This window comes from Psammomys obesus, unplaced genomic scaffold (assembly GCF_907164565.1).
Source record: "Psammomys obesus unplaced genomic scaffold, mPsaObe1.curated_primary_1811, whole genome shotgun sequence".
Lineage (NCBI taxonomy): Eukaryota > Metazoa > Chordata > Mammalia > Rodentia > Muridae > Psammomys > Psammomys obesus.
This window is the reverse complement of record NW_026596356.1, coordinates 1,756,431-1,772,011: the sequence shown is the minus strand read 5'-3', so window position 1 is coordinate 1,772,011 and position 15,581 is coordinate 1,756,431. Positions and strand designations below refer to the sequence as shown.

Sequence of the window (15,581 nt, the reverse complement as noted above, 5' to 3'; positions counted from 1 at the left end):
TCTAAGCAAAGATATAAGTTCCACTTAAAAATCTATACATAATTCTAATCTAATTTGGAGTTTTGCTTTTCTCTTCTGTTTCCTTTAGTAAGATACTTTAGTACAGCTCTTTATGTTGTGGTGACCCCAACCATAAAATTCATGTTGTTGCTACTTTATAACTAATTTTGCTACTGTTACGAATCATAGTATAAATAAATGATACACAGTTATCACTTATGATATCTGATATGTGATCCCTATAAAAGTGTCATTCGATCCCCAAAAGACCCACAGGCTGAAAACTGCTGCCTTAGACACTATAAATGTAGTCACATATTCTCAATGATGGGGATTACAACTTAATACTATTTTCCTTCTAATCTATGCCATGACTAAATCCCTTTTTCCTCTCTCTACCTCCCTCTCCTTCTCATCTCTGTGTGTGGAGGGTTGATATGTGTTGGGGACCAATTAGGTGTGAATGCCTGTTGTACGCACATGTATCTGCAGGTAAGGCCATCAACACATGCGTATCCAAAGCCCAAGGATATTGGATACCTTCCACTTTTCACTCTCCACCTTACTTTTTAAGACATGATCTCCCCCTGAACCTGAAATTTGCCATTACGGGGGGAGGGGGGCGCTATTCCAACTGGCCACCGAGCTCCCAGGATCCATCTAGCCCTGTCCACCTGTTCTCTGGGGTTAAGTTATGAATCACTATGCCTAGCTTCAACAGATCTGGTGCATCAGATCTGAACTGGGGTCCTCTTTGCTTTCACAGACAGCATTCTTACCCCCTAAGCCTTTCCCCAGCCCCATATCCCTTTTTAAGATTGTTTTTATATGCTTTGACACAGTCTAAGAATATAATCATCAATATTTTTTTTCTTTTACTTCATGGCTCTCAGACACCTTGTTAAAAATGTTATTCTATTTTTAGTGACAATACTAAAATTAGATATAACACTCTGCTAAATGCTTTATGGTTTATGCAGTTTGATGCCTCAGGTAATCTACATTTCCAACAAATAATGCTTCTTAGATCCACAAGCTCCAATCCTTTCTACATCCCTGTTTCAACCAGAGAACACTGCAGAAAATAAAATTTCAACCATTGTGACACCTTCAGATTAAGAGAACAAAGTCTTAGGAAGGAGATTGAGGTAGGACAGAAAGACAGGAAAACTTAATGGAACAGGGAATGGTTTAAAAGGCCCTTGATCTGTTTGGTCAGAGAGTTCAACAAGGCTGATAAAAGCCAAACTGCCTGAAGAGACAGTGCCTATCTTCCTAAAGACATCTCAAACAAAGAAGTTAAAAGCTGCAAACTATGCCTACAAGGGGTCTGTGTTTAACTGTGTTAGCGTTCCTCCCTCTTCTCTGAAGCAAAACAAAACAGTAGAAACCATCTTAAATTCTCATTGACCAAAGAAAATCCTTAAGAAAAATAAGTAAATCATATCCTATCTTTTTTACTTGGTTTTTAAACTTTGCTTACTCTATAAGCCATGCTGTATAGCACATCCTTTAAACTAGATAAATTCAGGTCACAGAATCACAGCATAAAACCAGTTTAAAGACAGAGAGCTAGGACCCATGACTTAGGGTGCACACTATCCTTTTCTTACACATTTCTCCTGCTCTCTAAATTGTTATGTGTAAGTCTAAAGCATGTATTATCTCTTACCTCTGTGTCAGAAACTCAGTAACTCTGCTTCACTCTGGCTCATCCTGTGACCTCATCAAGGGTCTGCTTTTATGTGAGTGGAAGACCCTAATGGACAGGAGAAGACTCCTCAGGCAACTGGCAGCAGCTGGGCTGTCTCCCCCCACTGATGGTGACTGTCCCCAGGTCTTCCCTTCTTTTACTCCCAGCTGGTAGATCACATGGTCTGGAAACATTTCCTTCTTTCTCCCATCCCTCCAACCTCCTGAGCTGTGTCCCCTGGTCAAAGCTCTGCCTTCAAAGTGGCTACACTGTCTTCCTAACTGTTCTTTCAGTCTCCAGCTTCATCTACCACTACCAGCACCTCAGCCGCCCCCATAGCTATCAGGAACATATGTCCCTAGAGTTTGTATAATGCTTCACAGCTTCCTGTCACCCCGGACATGAATGGAGGCCATGTACCCAGGGAAAGGCAAGCACCCCTGGAGCATGTACAGACCACATTTGTAGCCTAGTTCTCCCTTTACTAGCTGTGTCCCTGATAAACCTCTAACATCACTGAGCCTCACCTTTGCTATAAAGAAGATTCAGGGTCATTGTGGGGGTCATGGCAGCAGTTATTCTCTCCTGGCCACATCTGGCTCCTGCCCTGAGAAGTCTACAGAGTTGTCAGAGATGCTGAAGGCCTTTGGTGGATAATATCTAGGAAGAGTGAAGAGGGGGCTCTATCTCATCAGCGACAACACCACCTCATGTAATCTAAGAAAAGCTGAGGAGGAGAAAATAAAAGAATGCCCCTCAAAGAAAAGAAGCTAGCTTCACTTGGCCCCACCTAATCAAACCATCAGTTAAGTCCTAACAACAAACAGTAGGGCTTTATAGCATCAGAAACAGCTTTGTTTTGTTTCTCACACATTTCTGATAGAGTTCTGATGCAGCATAGCTCCCTTTGCATCTTTTCCTGTTGTGCCAGGTTAGTGGGTGGTACACAATGGGCATTTCCATCCACTTCTTAATGGGTGAGTTCCAAGAGATTGCTATAAACATAAGTGCTGCATGTAAGCCAGCTCTCTGGAGCATGCTGGAAGGATTCCTTTGGCTTTCTGGAAGTTCCATTTAAGACACAGCCCAGCTTCCATCACATGTCCTTGCTGCCCCCCCACCAGCTTTCTTTGGCATAGCCCAACCCAGATGCTTCCACTTAGCACATACCCAAACACCCCAGCCCTTCTCACCAAACCACGGCCCTGTAAACAAAGACATAATCCACACAGCTCAACACCCTCCTCTGCAGGGCAAAAAGAGCCTCTCAGGACACTGTGGCTTTACCTCCAAGTGCCACAAAGCCAGAGCCGGCATTGCTATCCCTCATTATTGGGGACAGGACTAACATCTCCATCCCCATTCAAATACTTAGAACACCACCCCAAAGACAGGAGACACTAGTAGAGCTGAGCACAGTCCGCTGGATACAGCCTGGCCAGGAAACCATCTGACCCTGGATGGAGGAGCACTGAGAGGGGGATGACATTTCCCTTCATTTGGTTATTTAATATCTTCAAATGGCATCTCACACCTTCTGACCATTTGTACCTCCAAGTCTGCTCCTGGCATTCTGCTGAGCACCTAAGCTGGTCATGTCTAATCCAAAGAATAATTGATTCAGGGCATGAGTGGGAAGTGAGGTTGAAATATATACCTCTGGGAAAAGTAAGCCAGGAGCCAAGCATCACAGCCTTCCAACAGTCTGCCTTCAGTCATAGCATAGGACAAGCTGATCTGTCTCCACACAGAGGGAGGAACCAAGATAGCCAAGAGAATTTAGGATGGAGGGTTCCTTGCTTCCTTCTGAGAGGCTCAGAAGTAAATGTAAATGTGATGGCTAAGAGGAAAAGGACCAGGAACAACTCAAACTGTGCCCTTCCCCCGCCAGGTTGCCATCCACGTGGCTGTCCACAATGCATCACAATCAGGACAAATGACTTCCTGAGCAATTTCCACCTGCCTGTAAACACTGCCTTCTGGGAGTTCACAGTAGGTTTCCTGCCTCCCAGGAGTGAATAGACTTGGTTTGCATTATCTCATTAGTGAGGGATACATTACAATTATTAGCTCTGTTTTGCAAAGTCTGTGACTAGAAACTAGAGAGAGTGAGTAACAGCAGGTAAAGCTGAGGTCGACTTGAGAAAAGTCTTACCTCCACTGACCCCCTGAACTTGTCCTTCAAGCAACCACATCCATGAAAGAAGCACTTGGAAACCTACTCTTCCCAGTAAGAGTGTGGGATGACGAAAAAAGAAAGCACCAGTACCAAGGAGCAAGCTACCATGGTGTTAAGAAACCTTAGCTGGAGTTAGACTGCCTGGGTGGTAACCCCAATGTAGATATTAACTCAGTCTGCTGGAATCCCTGACAGTCAAGCTACAGGAGAGCATCCTCATGAGAGCATCTTTTGCATGCTGTCTCTTCAACCTAAAGACCCCTTTCTCCAGTCTCTACAAAACATTAAAAATTTTTTTCATGTTCACACTATTCCATATGCTCCAAGACAGCTCCATGACATTCTCTGCTGAACTCACAACAGGCACTCACTACTGCATTTAATGTTTCATGTTGCCCAGGAAACAGCCAATAGAAGAAGACTGGCATCTTCTCTTGTCTTGCATTGCTAAGTATCTTACTGGTGAGCATGAGAGAAGGAACAGTGAGTGCATGACCAGTTCTGTCCCGCTTTTCCTCTCTCCCTAGAAATACCTTAAGATAAGGCAGGCCTCTGGAGGAGACTACATTTATATATGCCCACACTAGAGGTGGGCATGTTAATTCTGCAGCGGGATGCCCAAGAATTATATGGCCACATTCTCTATAAATAACTCCATCAGCTATAAAGCTAATAGTTTAGTCTGCCTCCAACTCCTGGTCCTGTTTTTCAACTGTTGCCAATTAAAGCAGCATCAACAATTAGTGTATCTCAAATAAAGCCAAGTCACTCAACAAAGCAACAGTGTCCACAGAATTATTGGTCCCCATGTAGCAACTGGTGACCAATACACCATCTTCAAGGGTAAAAAGCAGCACTCTCAGTAGCTACCAGGTGGATCACAACCAAGGATGATGTTCCTACTTTCCCCACATTCCCTATATGGGAGCACATCAACCTCTGAAACCTGAAGTTGATGCTATAATTCATTTTCCCCACACGTGGCAATGCAAAAAAAAAAGTAATCTGGGAGGAAGGCATCTGGATTGTGGCTGCTGGACAATGCCTGCCAAAGTGGATTATATCTCAGTGTCTGGTGTTTAGACAAGCCTTGTCAGGTCTGTCAGTGTGAATCAGATCCTCAACAACAAGAACATTCCAGGGCACATTAGGGGTGTCTTACCCAACAGACTACCCTCCCAGAAGTACTAATCTCCATTCTGTCCCCCACCCCACACACCTGCCACCATGGAAGGCAAACCCTTACACTCCACTGATAAGCCTCTGTGGGTTATCTCCTCAGGCCTACAAGCCACCCTTCAAAAGAGGCATGCTCATTTTTCTTGGTGCAGCAAACACACACATGCACAAATACACATTTACACATTCAAGTCACCTTCAGGGAGGAACATGTGGATATGATGCCGTTATATTGATCAAGGAGCTGATTAAGAGAAAAGCTTCAAATACTTCAAACTGAATACATTCCCCAAAGGTCCATCTCTAAAGAATAACACCAACAAGAGGTTGTTGATGGGCAGGCAGATCTGGTAGGCCATTCCTTCAATTCTGTGGATGTCAGAATGTTAGTTTAAATAATAAACTGTTGAACAGTCTACTATCTAAGGCTCTGGGCATTTGGTGGGAGTGGGAGTGGGAGTGGGAGGTTAGTACATAGAATTCTACCTTCTCTTCCAGAAGAAAGGAGATCTGGTGACTCATATGGGCTCTACCAGTGCCATTCAGACTACCCTGAATAAGTTCTAGCACCCAACCAGCTCTCCCTCCCCTCATCATCTCTCAGACAGATTGTCAAAGCTGCTTTCTCTGGGCCTCTGAATCTATCCTTTCTAGGGCAGTAGGACATGGTTCATGGAACTGCTCCCCAGCCTTCCACAGCTTGGCCCTCAACTACTTGACACTGGGGGGAAAAAAGCCTCATTTTGTAGCATAGCAAAAGTCCTCCACCTTCCAGGTGCACTATCACCAAGCTGTGAGTCCCAAACACACCAGACTACTTCTTAGCCCTGAAAAATATAAAGGTTTTCTTGCCAAATGGCATAGAGCTCTGCTTGCCTAGCAGGACTCAACCTTGTGGTTCAATCCCCAGCATCATTTAAGCAAGACATGGTGGTACATGACTGTAATCCAGCATTCAGGTGGAGACAGGTGGATCAGAAGTTCAAGATCATTTACTGCTAGGCAGGGAGTTTAAGGCCAGTTTGGAATACAGGAGACCCTGATTTTTATTTGTTTGTTTTTATTTGTTAAAAAACACCCAAAAACTCTGACCATCCACAGAAAGCCTCTATCTCCTCATTTACTTCAAATGCTTTCTCCATCTATTCTTCAAAATCTCGCCTAAGGCATTATACAAATGCACCAGGGGCCCTTCCCAACACTTAAACCTGATACCAGTCCCTAGGGATGCTGGATACCTCCAGTCTTTGTCCCTGCCATACACTGAATCCAAGGTAAGCATCAGAGCTATTCACACTGCTTTTAAGAATGACAGTTATTTATTTTTTGACGTTTTTGTTCCCACTTCTGAACTGAGTGACTCAGAGTGGGGGATTATATTCTATTCATCTTTCTCTCAGTGAGTCCAGGGAAAAGCATGCTACAGGTGAACATTCAGTAAATGTCTATGTATCTTGGAGATGAAAAGCAGTATTTTGTTAGCATTCTGAAATAAGGATTGGGGGCCAAATAATGATACCCTCTCCCACCTAGCTTTCTCCCTTCTGCCTGATTTTCAGAGGTGAAGGCCACGCTACCATTAAGAGGAATCTGGCTGTGCTTGGGCCCGAGATGAAGGAACAACAGGCAAATGATAGATGCAGCTGTATTCCCAAAGGACCAACAAGAGCAAAGGATATGGCGTACCCTGGCAGATAATAAGGCCAGGCTTTTCTCCTCGTTCCATTAGCTCAGAATGCTAAACAGCAAGAAAAAAACAGGTCTGAAAAATCTGGCATGCTGTCTTTATTATCTAAGGTATTCAGGGCCGACAGCAGCTACCACCTACTAGTCTCTCTACTTATGGAGGGGTTGCAACCCCAGAACTTGGCATGTACAAAGCACATGCTAATTGAATCAATCAAAAAAGAATTTTTTTTTTTATTTTAACCTTCACCTTAACATTTGGTGAACAACTTAATTCTGACTCAAAGCAATGGCATTCCTTTTGCATTTGAGAAAGAAAAGGAGTACTATGTGGCTGGTGCTGCATGATGGGTGCTGTGTGGCATGTGTTTACAGCTCTAGAAACTGGAAGGACTAAGACATAAAGATCACCTGAATGCAGCAGTTCAGACTGGACACATAACAAGACCCTATTTTTTTTAAAGATGCATACATTTGTGTTGCTCTCAGCTCTTGTCAGAAAAGCTTCTATTTTGCAATGGGCAGGGCTATCTGCACACGCATATCTGGTCAAAATTATGAGAATAAGTGACTTTTAAATGCTCATGGTACCCCTCTATCACCTGTCTGAGGCTCACAGAACAATGCAGAAGTGAGCTTAGAAAGCTGGGCTGTGGTGGTGCATGCCTTTAATCTAAGCAATCTGAAGACAGAGGCAGGAGGATCTCTGAATTTGGGGCCAGACTAGTAGACTAGATAGAGTAAGTTTCAGGACAGCCAGGGCTAAACAGAGAAACCATGTCTCAAATATAAGGAGGAAGAAATGGGATATCTAGAATGCTGTCTTCCAGGCATTACATGGCCTTTGCACTCTTGGACTCATAGCAGTGGTGAGCATCTACACAAGCTTGGCTCTAGCACCACCTCATCATAAAGGGGGAAGAGATATTCATGATACACCCCACATACTCTCCCTGAAGATTTGCCAGCAGTTAATGGTTACTTAGGCCCACAAGACCTTATCCCTCCTTAGCGATCTGCAGGCAGCTAACGGTTGCTAGGAGAAGGCAGAAACATTTTCTTCAGTGGTGTAGCCAATAGTAAGGTGTCCAGCTCCTATAATTAACCATGGTCCTGTAAGCGACCTCAATGAAATTCATGAGGTCATCAAAGAGGAAAAAGATATCATAGAAGGGTATAGAAATGCTTTTTCTGGAAATGTCCTTTGAAACTTACCTTTACAAATCAAACTTTCTCCCAGCTTGTAACCAAGTTGATGTTTTTTGAGATTATTTATAACTATATTCTCATTTTGCTGGGGACTCAGCTTGTCTCGAATTAACCTTTCTTACCAGGTTTTGGATTCCCAATGTAACCAACTCCTACAAGCTAAGCTGAATGTACAGCTTTGTTCTAATGGTATGTTCCTTATTTCTCCTTCATGACCCATTCATGCCCTTGACTCAGTACAGTGTGTGGTAACTAGACCTAAGAACATTCACTAAAAGCAATGAGACATTGGAAACAAGTCTCCCCACAACTTCTGGGCACAGACTGATAACATCTGATTGGGACTATGTGCCCTTATGAGTCAATAGAGTCAGAAAAACAGTATCTTCCTTTGTAAGAGTCCTGTAAAACATTAAGACAGAAGTTCATTATTCCTTCTAGAGACCATAATTGCTATGCAGTTCAACACAGTGGACAGCCTTTGTTCAGGGAATCAGAACTCTTCACAACAAATCAAGGTCAGGCTCAATCTTGGGTAAAGGAACCAAGGTTAGTTCATTTTATTTTATTTTATTTTTTTATTTTATTATTTTATTTTATTTTATTTTATTTTATTTTATTTTTTAAATGCAGCTCTGCCTGAGAAAGGGACTAGATGAGGAATGGGTGGGTCAGTGGGAGTAGAAGAGGGGACAACATAGGGTAATAGGTAAGGAATATAATCAAAATTACATACATATATGAAAATGTCATAATGAAATCCAGTTATGTATAAATCCAATTATGTATGCTAAAAAAAAGCACATCAGAAGAAGATCAAAGACTATCCTTCCAGATTCAGCCTGCTATACTCCTCAAGCTCTTGCTTCTGTCATAAGAAAAGAAGGCTTCCTCATCACCAGCCTAGGCCTCCTCACCATGAGCCTGGGCCTCCTCACCACCAACCTTGGACTCCTGACAGCCATGAAGACACCAAAGGACTCACTACTGTCAGACATTCCCAATGGCAAATGAAAGCCTAGGCCCTGAACATTCCCAGGTGAGTCTTTGGACAAGGTCAGTCAAATTTCTGCTACTGGCTGGGCTAGGTCTATCTTCTCTGTCAGGATCAGCAGTAAGATCGTCTCTGTCCTTCTCGGTGACACTGAGGCTTGTTTTCTGGGATTATGAAAAACACCCTATATGACCTTAACTGTGTTTCCAAATTTTTCAAGTTGAAATCCTAACCCTCATGTCACTGTATTCGGAATGTGACTGTATTTGGAAATAAGACCATAAAAGAGATTAATACGTCACAGTGAGACCTAATCAGATATAACAGGTATTCTGCGAAGAAGCTAAAACACTAGGTATAAACGAAAGACCATGTAAAGGTGCAGCTAGAAGACAATTACCTATAGTCCAAGGAGAGTGGCCCAAAAAAACCAACCCTGCCAACAATATGATCTCTAATTTTAGCAGCCATAATTCTGAAAAATAAGCTATCACTTGAAGCCCCTATTTCTGATATCTCGTTCTGGCAGCCCAGGCAAACTCAGGAAGACTCTTCTTTGATCTTGGTGGATCAGGGAAGCCCATGTGAAGAAGGCTATAGCCTCCCTGGAGCTGGTGATTTAATCACCCTGATCCAAGGTTGTTTCCCTCTCTCTTAGCCCATGGGAGAGTTCTGCTTCACACTCACACATTAAATACCTAAGTGCAGGCATTTCTTAACATTTATTTATATTCATTCAACTCTTGAGTGAATTGCACCTAGGGACTAGGATCATGTAAGAAGCACAAACCTCAGGTTGCAACAATGAGGAAACCTTTAGACTTAAAAAAAAAAAATAGCAGCTATTGAGCTACATTTAAGAAACCAATAGCCCTGGGCCCAGCTGCCTTTTCTGCAACCCCATGCAACAACTCCTGTGTATGATTTGGGCAGGGAGGGTTGCAGCAGGGCCTGTCCCCTAACCTTAGCTGGCCAGTCACAAGATACTTGTCACTTAGATCACTTTCCTGCCTGTGAGTTCTTAGGCCAGAGGGTAACTTAGGGACTTTCCCAACAACAGAAGCCAGGAATCTCCTACTTGTTTATGTGCTACTGCAGACCAAAGAAAGACCTTGCTAGTCAGGTTCCCATTGCTGTGATAAACAGCATAACTAAAAGCATCCTTTTAGAGAAAAGGGTTAATCTCATGGTTGAGAAAAAGAAAGGCAGGAACATGGAGGCAGGAATAAACACAGAGACCATGCATGAATGTTGCTTACAGGTTGCTCAGCTGCTTTTCTTACATAACCCAGGCCCACTGGCCTAGGGATGGTACTACACACAATTGGCCAGGTCCTCTTAAATTAACTGACAATTAAGAAAATAACCCACAGATATGCCTACTGGCTAATCTTTGACAGGTAATTCCTCTTTCCAGATAAGTCCATGGAGTCAACAAAACTAACCACCCCAAGCCTGCAGGAACAGGACTCTGCATAGGTATCCCCTTCTCTTTGGGTTCAAGCAGCATCATTTGTCAAAAGGAAATAAAAATGTTTTATAACCTCCAATATTCTTTGCCTCTTCTTTCACATAACAGGACTTTTAGTCTCCCACAGAAGACATGCCATCAGTTCCTCAAAGTCAAAGGAAGTGAAAGGTATTAAGGCCCTTGTAATTTGATTCAAAAGGGCCATGTCAAAGGCATACAAATTTCAGGTTCCGATATACCACTCCACCCCACCCAGAGCCTATGGAAATTCCTTTATTAACAAATAAAATGGGCTTTCCCTCCTCCAGAATAAGAGGAACAGGGCACAGCAGTAGGAGTCCAACTCTGCCTCTGCTTGTATACATGACAGTGTCACCATAAATTGGACAGCTAGCTTATAAACAACACAGATTTATTTCTAATAGTCTGAAGATGGGGACAGCCCATTTCCTGTTTCTAGCTGTGCATGCGCAGGGTGCAAGGGACTACTTCTCAGGCCCCTTTTAAAAGGGGGTAATCCCATTCATAGGGGCTCAACATCCACACCTAATCATCTCTCAGAGCCCAGCTTTATACCATTACTTGGGGAGGGGTTAGGATTTCAGAAAATTAATATGAAAGAAAGAACATATTCAGGTCATAGCAAAATTGGATGAACAAGTAATTAAATGCTGGCCCTGCTGACTTTTGTTTGGTTTTTACCTTAGGTAATATACATCAACCTCTTGGGTTATTGTATACTGGGGACACTAGTATACTTGCTTCACAAAAGGCTGGACACTGTGATAAGAAAGAGGACAGAATGAAACTCTCAGACTCAGTTCCTGGCCCAGTAAATCTGCAAAACCCTGACTCACCCCATTCAGGGAGCACATCCTGACTGTACTATTCTATAAGATGGATTTGGCCAAGACTCTTTGTGGCCTAAATGTAAGGAAGGGGTGGAAGTCAGGATATATCCTGACTTTCTTTAAGAAGTAGCCATATACCTCCAGGCCAGCCCCAACATAAGTGGACACTGAGGGCACCAGAGTTCAAACACTGTACATGTGTTCTGAATTTTCTGTGCCTTTCTAACAGTACCTGACAGAAAAACAGGAAGGCCATGGCCTTCTTGAGCCAAAGTCTCCGACAGATCATGTGTCCACTCTTACAGGTCACAAGTCCACTCTTATAGGTCACATGTGCATTCTTACAGATCACATGCGCACTCTTACAGGCCACGTGTGCACTTTTACAGGTCACGTGTCCACTCTTACAGATCACATGTCTCTAACCCTGCTCAGGGAAAGTAAGCAGGATAAGTTTATGATGCTCAGGGGCCACTTGGGGACTGACTGACAGAGAAGTCACAACCAGGGAAAAGGATCTGGAGGTAGCCATCATGGCAGATAAAGCAGAAACTGGGCTCTGTAGGTTTAGGTGGGGAAAGGACCATGATCTCATCACATTCACAGCTACCTTTAGTCTTGAAACAGCAGAACCTCTGTACTGTGCACCGGTATCAAGAGTGCCCATATCAAGTCCAGTGATGACTTGTGAGGGAAGGCAGCCAAGTGGAACCAGCATCCTAGAAGCCCCATAAATGTTCTTAGTGGATGCCAAATGCTGAGGGAGAGATCAGTACCAAAGAAGGGATCAGCCCAGGAGTTAGGCAGACAGGTATCACATAACAGTGAATTAATGGCATATCTTTCTCACATACCTTAAAGGACTCTCCTCACTAACACCATTACTCATTCAATTGTCAGTTTACCTAAAACTGTCTTCTAAATATAGGTAGCCCTGATACTTGAGTGCTGGATTGTTAAGGTGAAGCATCCCTCACCATTTTTAAAGGGCTCCCATTTGATAGGTGGGACATAGAGGTAGAAATTCTCTTTCCGAAGAAGTAGCCCATTAACCTGAGATCTCAGGACACTGTAGCCTCGAGACAAGCAAATCCTGATAAGAAGAATCACTGTTTCCTCCACAGCTGGTCTTTGCAGACTTTCTGAGCTGGTGGCTAGCTTTCACAGGCTCACACAGAAGACAGAGCAAAGAATGGCCTATAGGACTGCAGCGGGGCCCTGGTAGCAAGAGACACATCAAGCTAGATAGAGGATTAAGACCAGGGCAGACCTATTTAGTGATAAGCACCAGCTGGCTCTCCAACTGACAGAATAAAAAAGATTGCTGACTTGAACAGACAGCTTCCATCAGTGCCCACCTGTCCACAGTCTGAACTTGCCACACATAGTAACAATGTTGTCCTTTCATGCAGGGATCCAAGCGCCCACTCCAAACCTCTGCTTGGGCAACCTCTGAGCAAATGCTTACCACATTCCATAAGCCACACTTCTTCACCCCCACAGCTTCACCTGGGTCACTGCCCAGGTTGTCCTGACTCTCATCCCTCACTATGCCCGTCCAGCCCACTCCAGAGCACCACTCTTGCTAAACATCCCAGGGTCCTAAATGATGGAGTTGTTGCAAATGATGTGACTAATGGTGAAGTAGCTAAAGCTAAGACGCCTTTTGTATGCATTGAGACAACCACACCCTATTTTAACATATTTTCTTGAGTGGGGAAAAATAGAACTAAAAATTCAGAAATTACCTATAGTACTAAGGGACTAATAGTTTCTTTGATGCCTTAAAAAAAGAAGTGTAGGGACTGGAGACAGATCAGTAGTTAAGAGAACCTGCTGCTCTTGTAGAGACCTGGGTTTGACTCCTAGCACCTACATGGTGGCTCACAGTCCCCACTCCATCCCACCCCCATTCTCCCATCCCCAGTAACTCCAGTTTCAGGAGATCCGGGCTCAGAAGGCATCAGGCACACACGTGGTACACATACATATACACCTGCAGACACTTACCCACACATACATACTCATATACATTCTCTCTCTCTCTCTCTCTCTCTCACACACACACACACACACACTTTAAAAAGAACAGCAATGTGTTACTATTTTTGAGCTCTGCTACCTAGAACAGGAATATGGCTTTGTGACAATCTTGCCACATCTGCTAAGTTTCTCCGAAGGTTAACATGGTCAGGCACATGCTGACTTGACTATCTTCCTGCCTTGTCATCATTAAGAGAAAAAAAGGTCTTCAGTATAACTGACTGCTTCATCTGGACCCTAAATGTGGTAGTAAGGGTAGAAACAACATGCATTTAGGGTCAGAATGACCAAGTATAAATGTGATGTCAGTCATTCACCAGTTAGGACACCTTGGGAAAGTCACATGTCCAAGGATCTCTGCGTTCTCTCTTCCCTCACACCAAGCCCTCCAGCTGCCCAGTAGATACAAGTCTGGGCAAAACATAATAGCTGCCTCATTCATCTGTGTCTCATGGCAGTCTTGCTGTCTCTTCTCAGGTCTTGCATGACAAGAACATTAATTTTACAGCATTTAGGGAGCCCTTTCCCCAACATGTTTGAGGGTAAATTCAAGGAAAGCTCCCCCGCTGTTTCTATTAGTGAAGGCAAGCTAAAAAAATGTACAAGGACTTTTTTCACCTGGATTGTGAAGACACACGCAAATTGATCCCAGAAGGCTGAGGATGGGACTTTGCCCTGAAACTGCTGCCATGTTTTACTGAGCTGAGCTCTGTGCTTCTCTTGTCCTGTATGCTGATGGCCAGCCATCTGAACCTGACCTCTACAGTCTCCTCTGCGAGCTTTCTTCCTGGACTTTCTGCTCCCCTGTACCATGGCTGTTCTTTCTAAGTCACACCTGCTCCTTTCCTCTTCAAAGTTATAAAGAGGGAAACTACAAGGTTACTTCATGATGTGAACCACTTCTGACAAAATGTTTTTCTCAGGCTTCTTGAGAAAGGAAAAAATAATGATAATACCATTTACTGAATGTCTACACCATGCCAAGCACTCTGGCCAACGATGATTGCATCATCCCATTTAATCTTCACAACAACCAAATGAAGTGGGCCTCTATTATCATTAAGCCAATAAACAAATGAGAAACTTAAAAACTCAGAAGGGTAAACAGAGTTGCTCAAAGTTGCAGCCTTGAACCTGTAGAGCACAGAGACTTGGATAGAGAACTGTTTGATTCAAAGTCATATCCTAGTACTGCCAGGGCCTCAAGTATCATGCAGGCCAAACCTTCATGATAGAGAAAACCAGCTGCCTGCTATGAAGGAATGACGGGTGGGAAGAGCAGGAGGAGTGGGTTTCCTCCTTTGCGAAGCAGGACAATAATCTGCGCCCCCGGCTTTGTCTGTACCAGTGAGCTGGCGCAATGAAAATGCAGACAGACATGCGGGGATGTTGTTGCCGTTACCAGGTAAGCAGTGTTGCATAGAAGAACCAGATGTCTTGGCAGGGTGCAGGAAGAGATTATGTAATAAACCTTTCTATGACATCCAATCAAGGTTAAATGTCAGAGCCAAGAACTATTCCTTTGCTCTGGTAAAATGCTGAATGAGCAAAACTTGCCATTTTCTCTCTAGATAACAATTTAACTACTCTCCTCTAGGCATGCCAACGCACCCTCCCCTAGCTCCTTTCCTCCTTGCTCCCCCTAGTGCTCACAGAATTCAAGGTATGGGATAAGTTTAATGCCTGAGGCAGTGCAGCCACACCAAGCATTGGGCTGCACTTGTAATGCCAAAGCTAGGAAGCAGAGACAAGGATCCCTGGGGGCTTGCTAGCCAGCCAGCCTAGTCTATGCAGTGCAAGAGAACCAGGGAAAGACTTTGTCTCGAAATGACAAAGTGCTAGCATTAACGGTGTTTGCCACCATGCCTAGCTCCTAAGGAAAGGAACCCAAGGCTGTCCTCTGGCCCCTACATGCACCTGTACACACATGAAAACACGCAGAGACAAATTATTCATGCTGCAATATATAAAACTAAATCTGATTCTCTGGAGCCTTCAAAAATCTGCTTCCCAGGGATAGGGCACTGGGAAATGGTATACGAAAGATTCTCAGTTGAAATCCCAGCATGGGGTGTTTCCCACTTACTTCTGCCTCACGAGACAACCCTTTCCAAACATATCAAAGCAGGCAGTTCCACTATAGCTCCTCTGGAGGAGTCAGGCCTAACTATAATTCTGTTGCCTCCAGTAAGCAGTCCAATAAGATAGATATTCATGAAAGAGGCACTCTTGTTTAAGGGAAATGTGGTCTTTTTTTTTTACTTAAAAGAGCTGGT

The 15,581-nt window shown here is 43.7% G+C and overlaps 1 protein-coding gene across 3 annotated transcripts in view; it reads right to left on the bottom strand.

Moving 5' to 3' along the window:
- Ppfibp2 (PPFIA binding protein 2) overlaps window positions 1-15,581 on the bottom strand; it is a 142,601-nt gene that overhangs the window by 119,861 nt on the left and 7,159 nt on the right. The gene's annotated exons all lie outside the window — the stretch shown is intronic.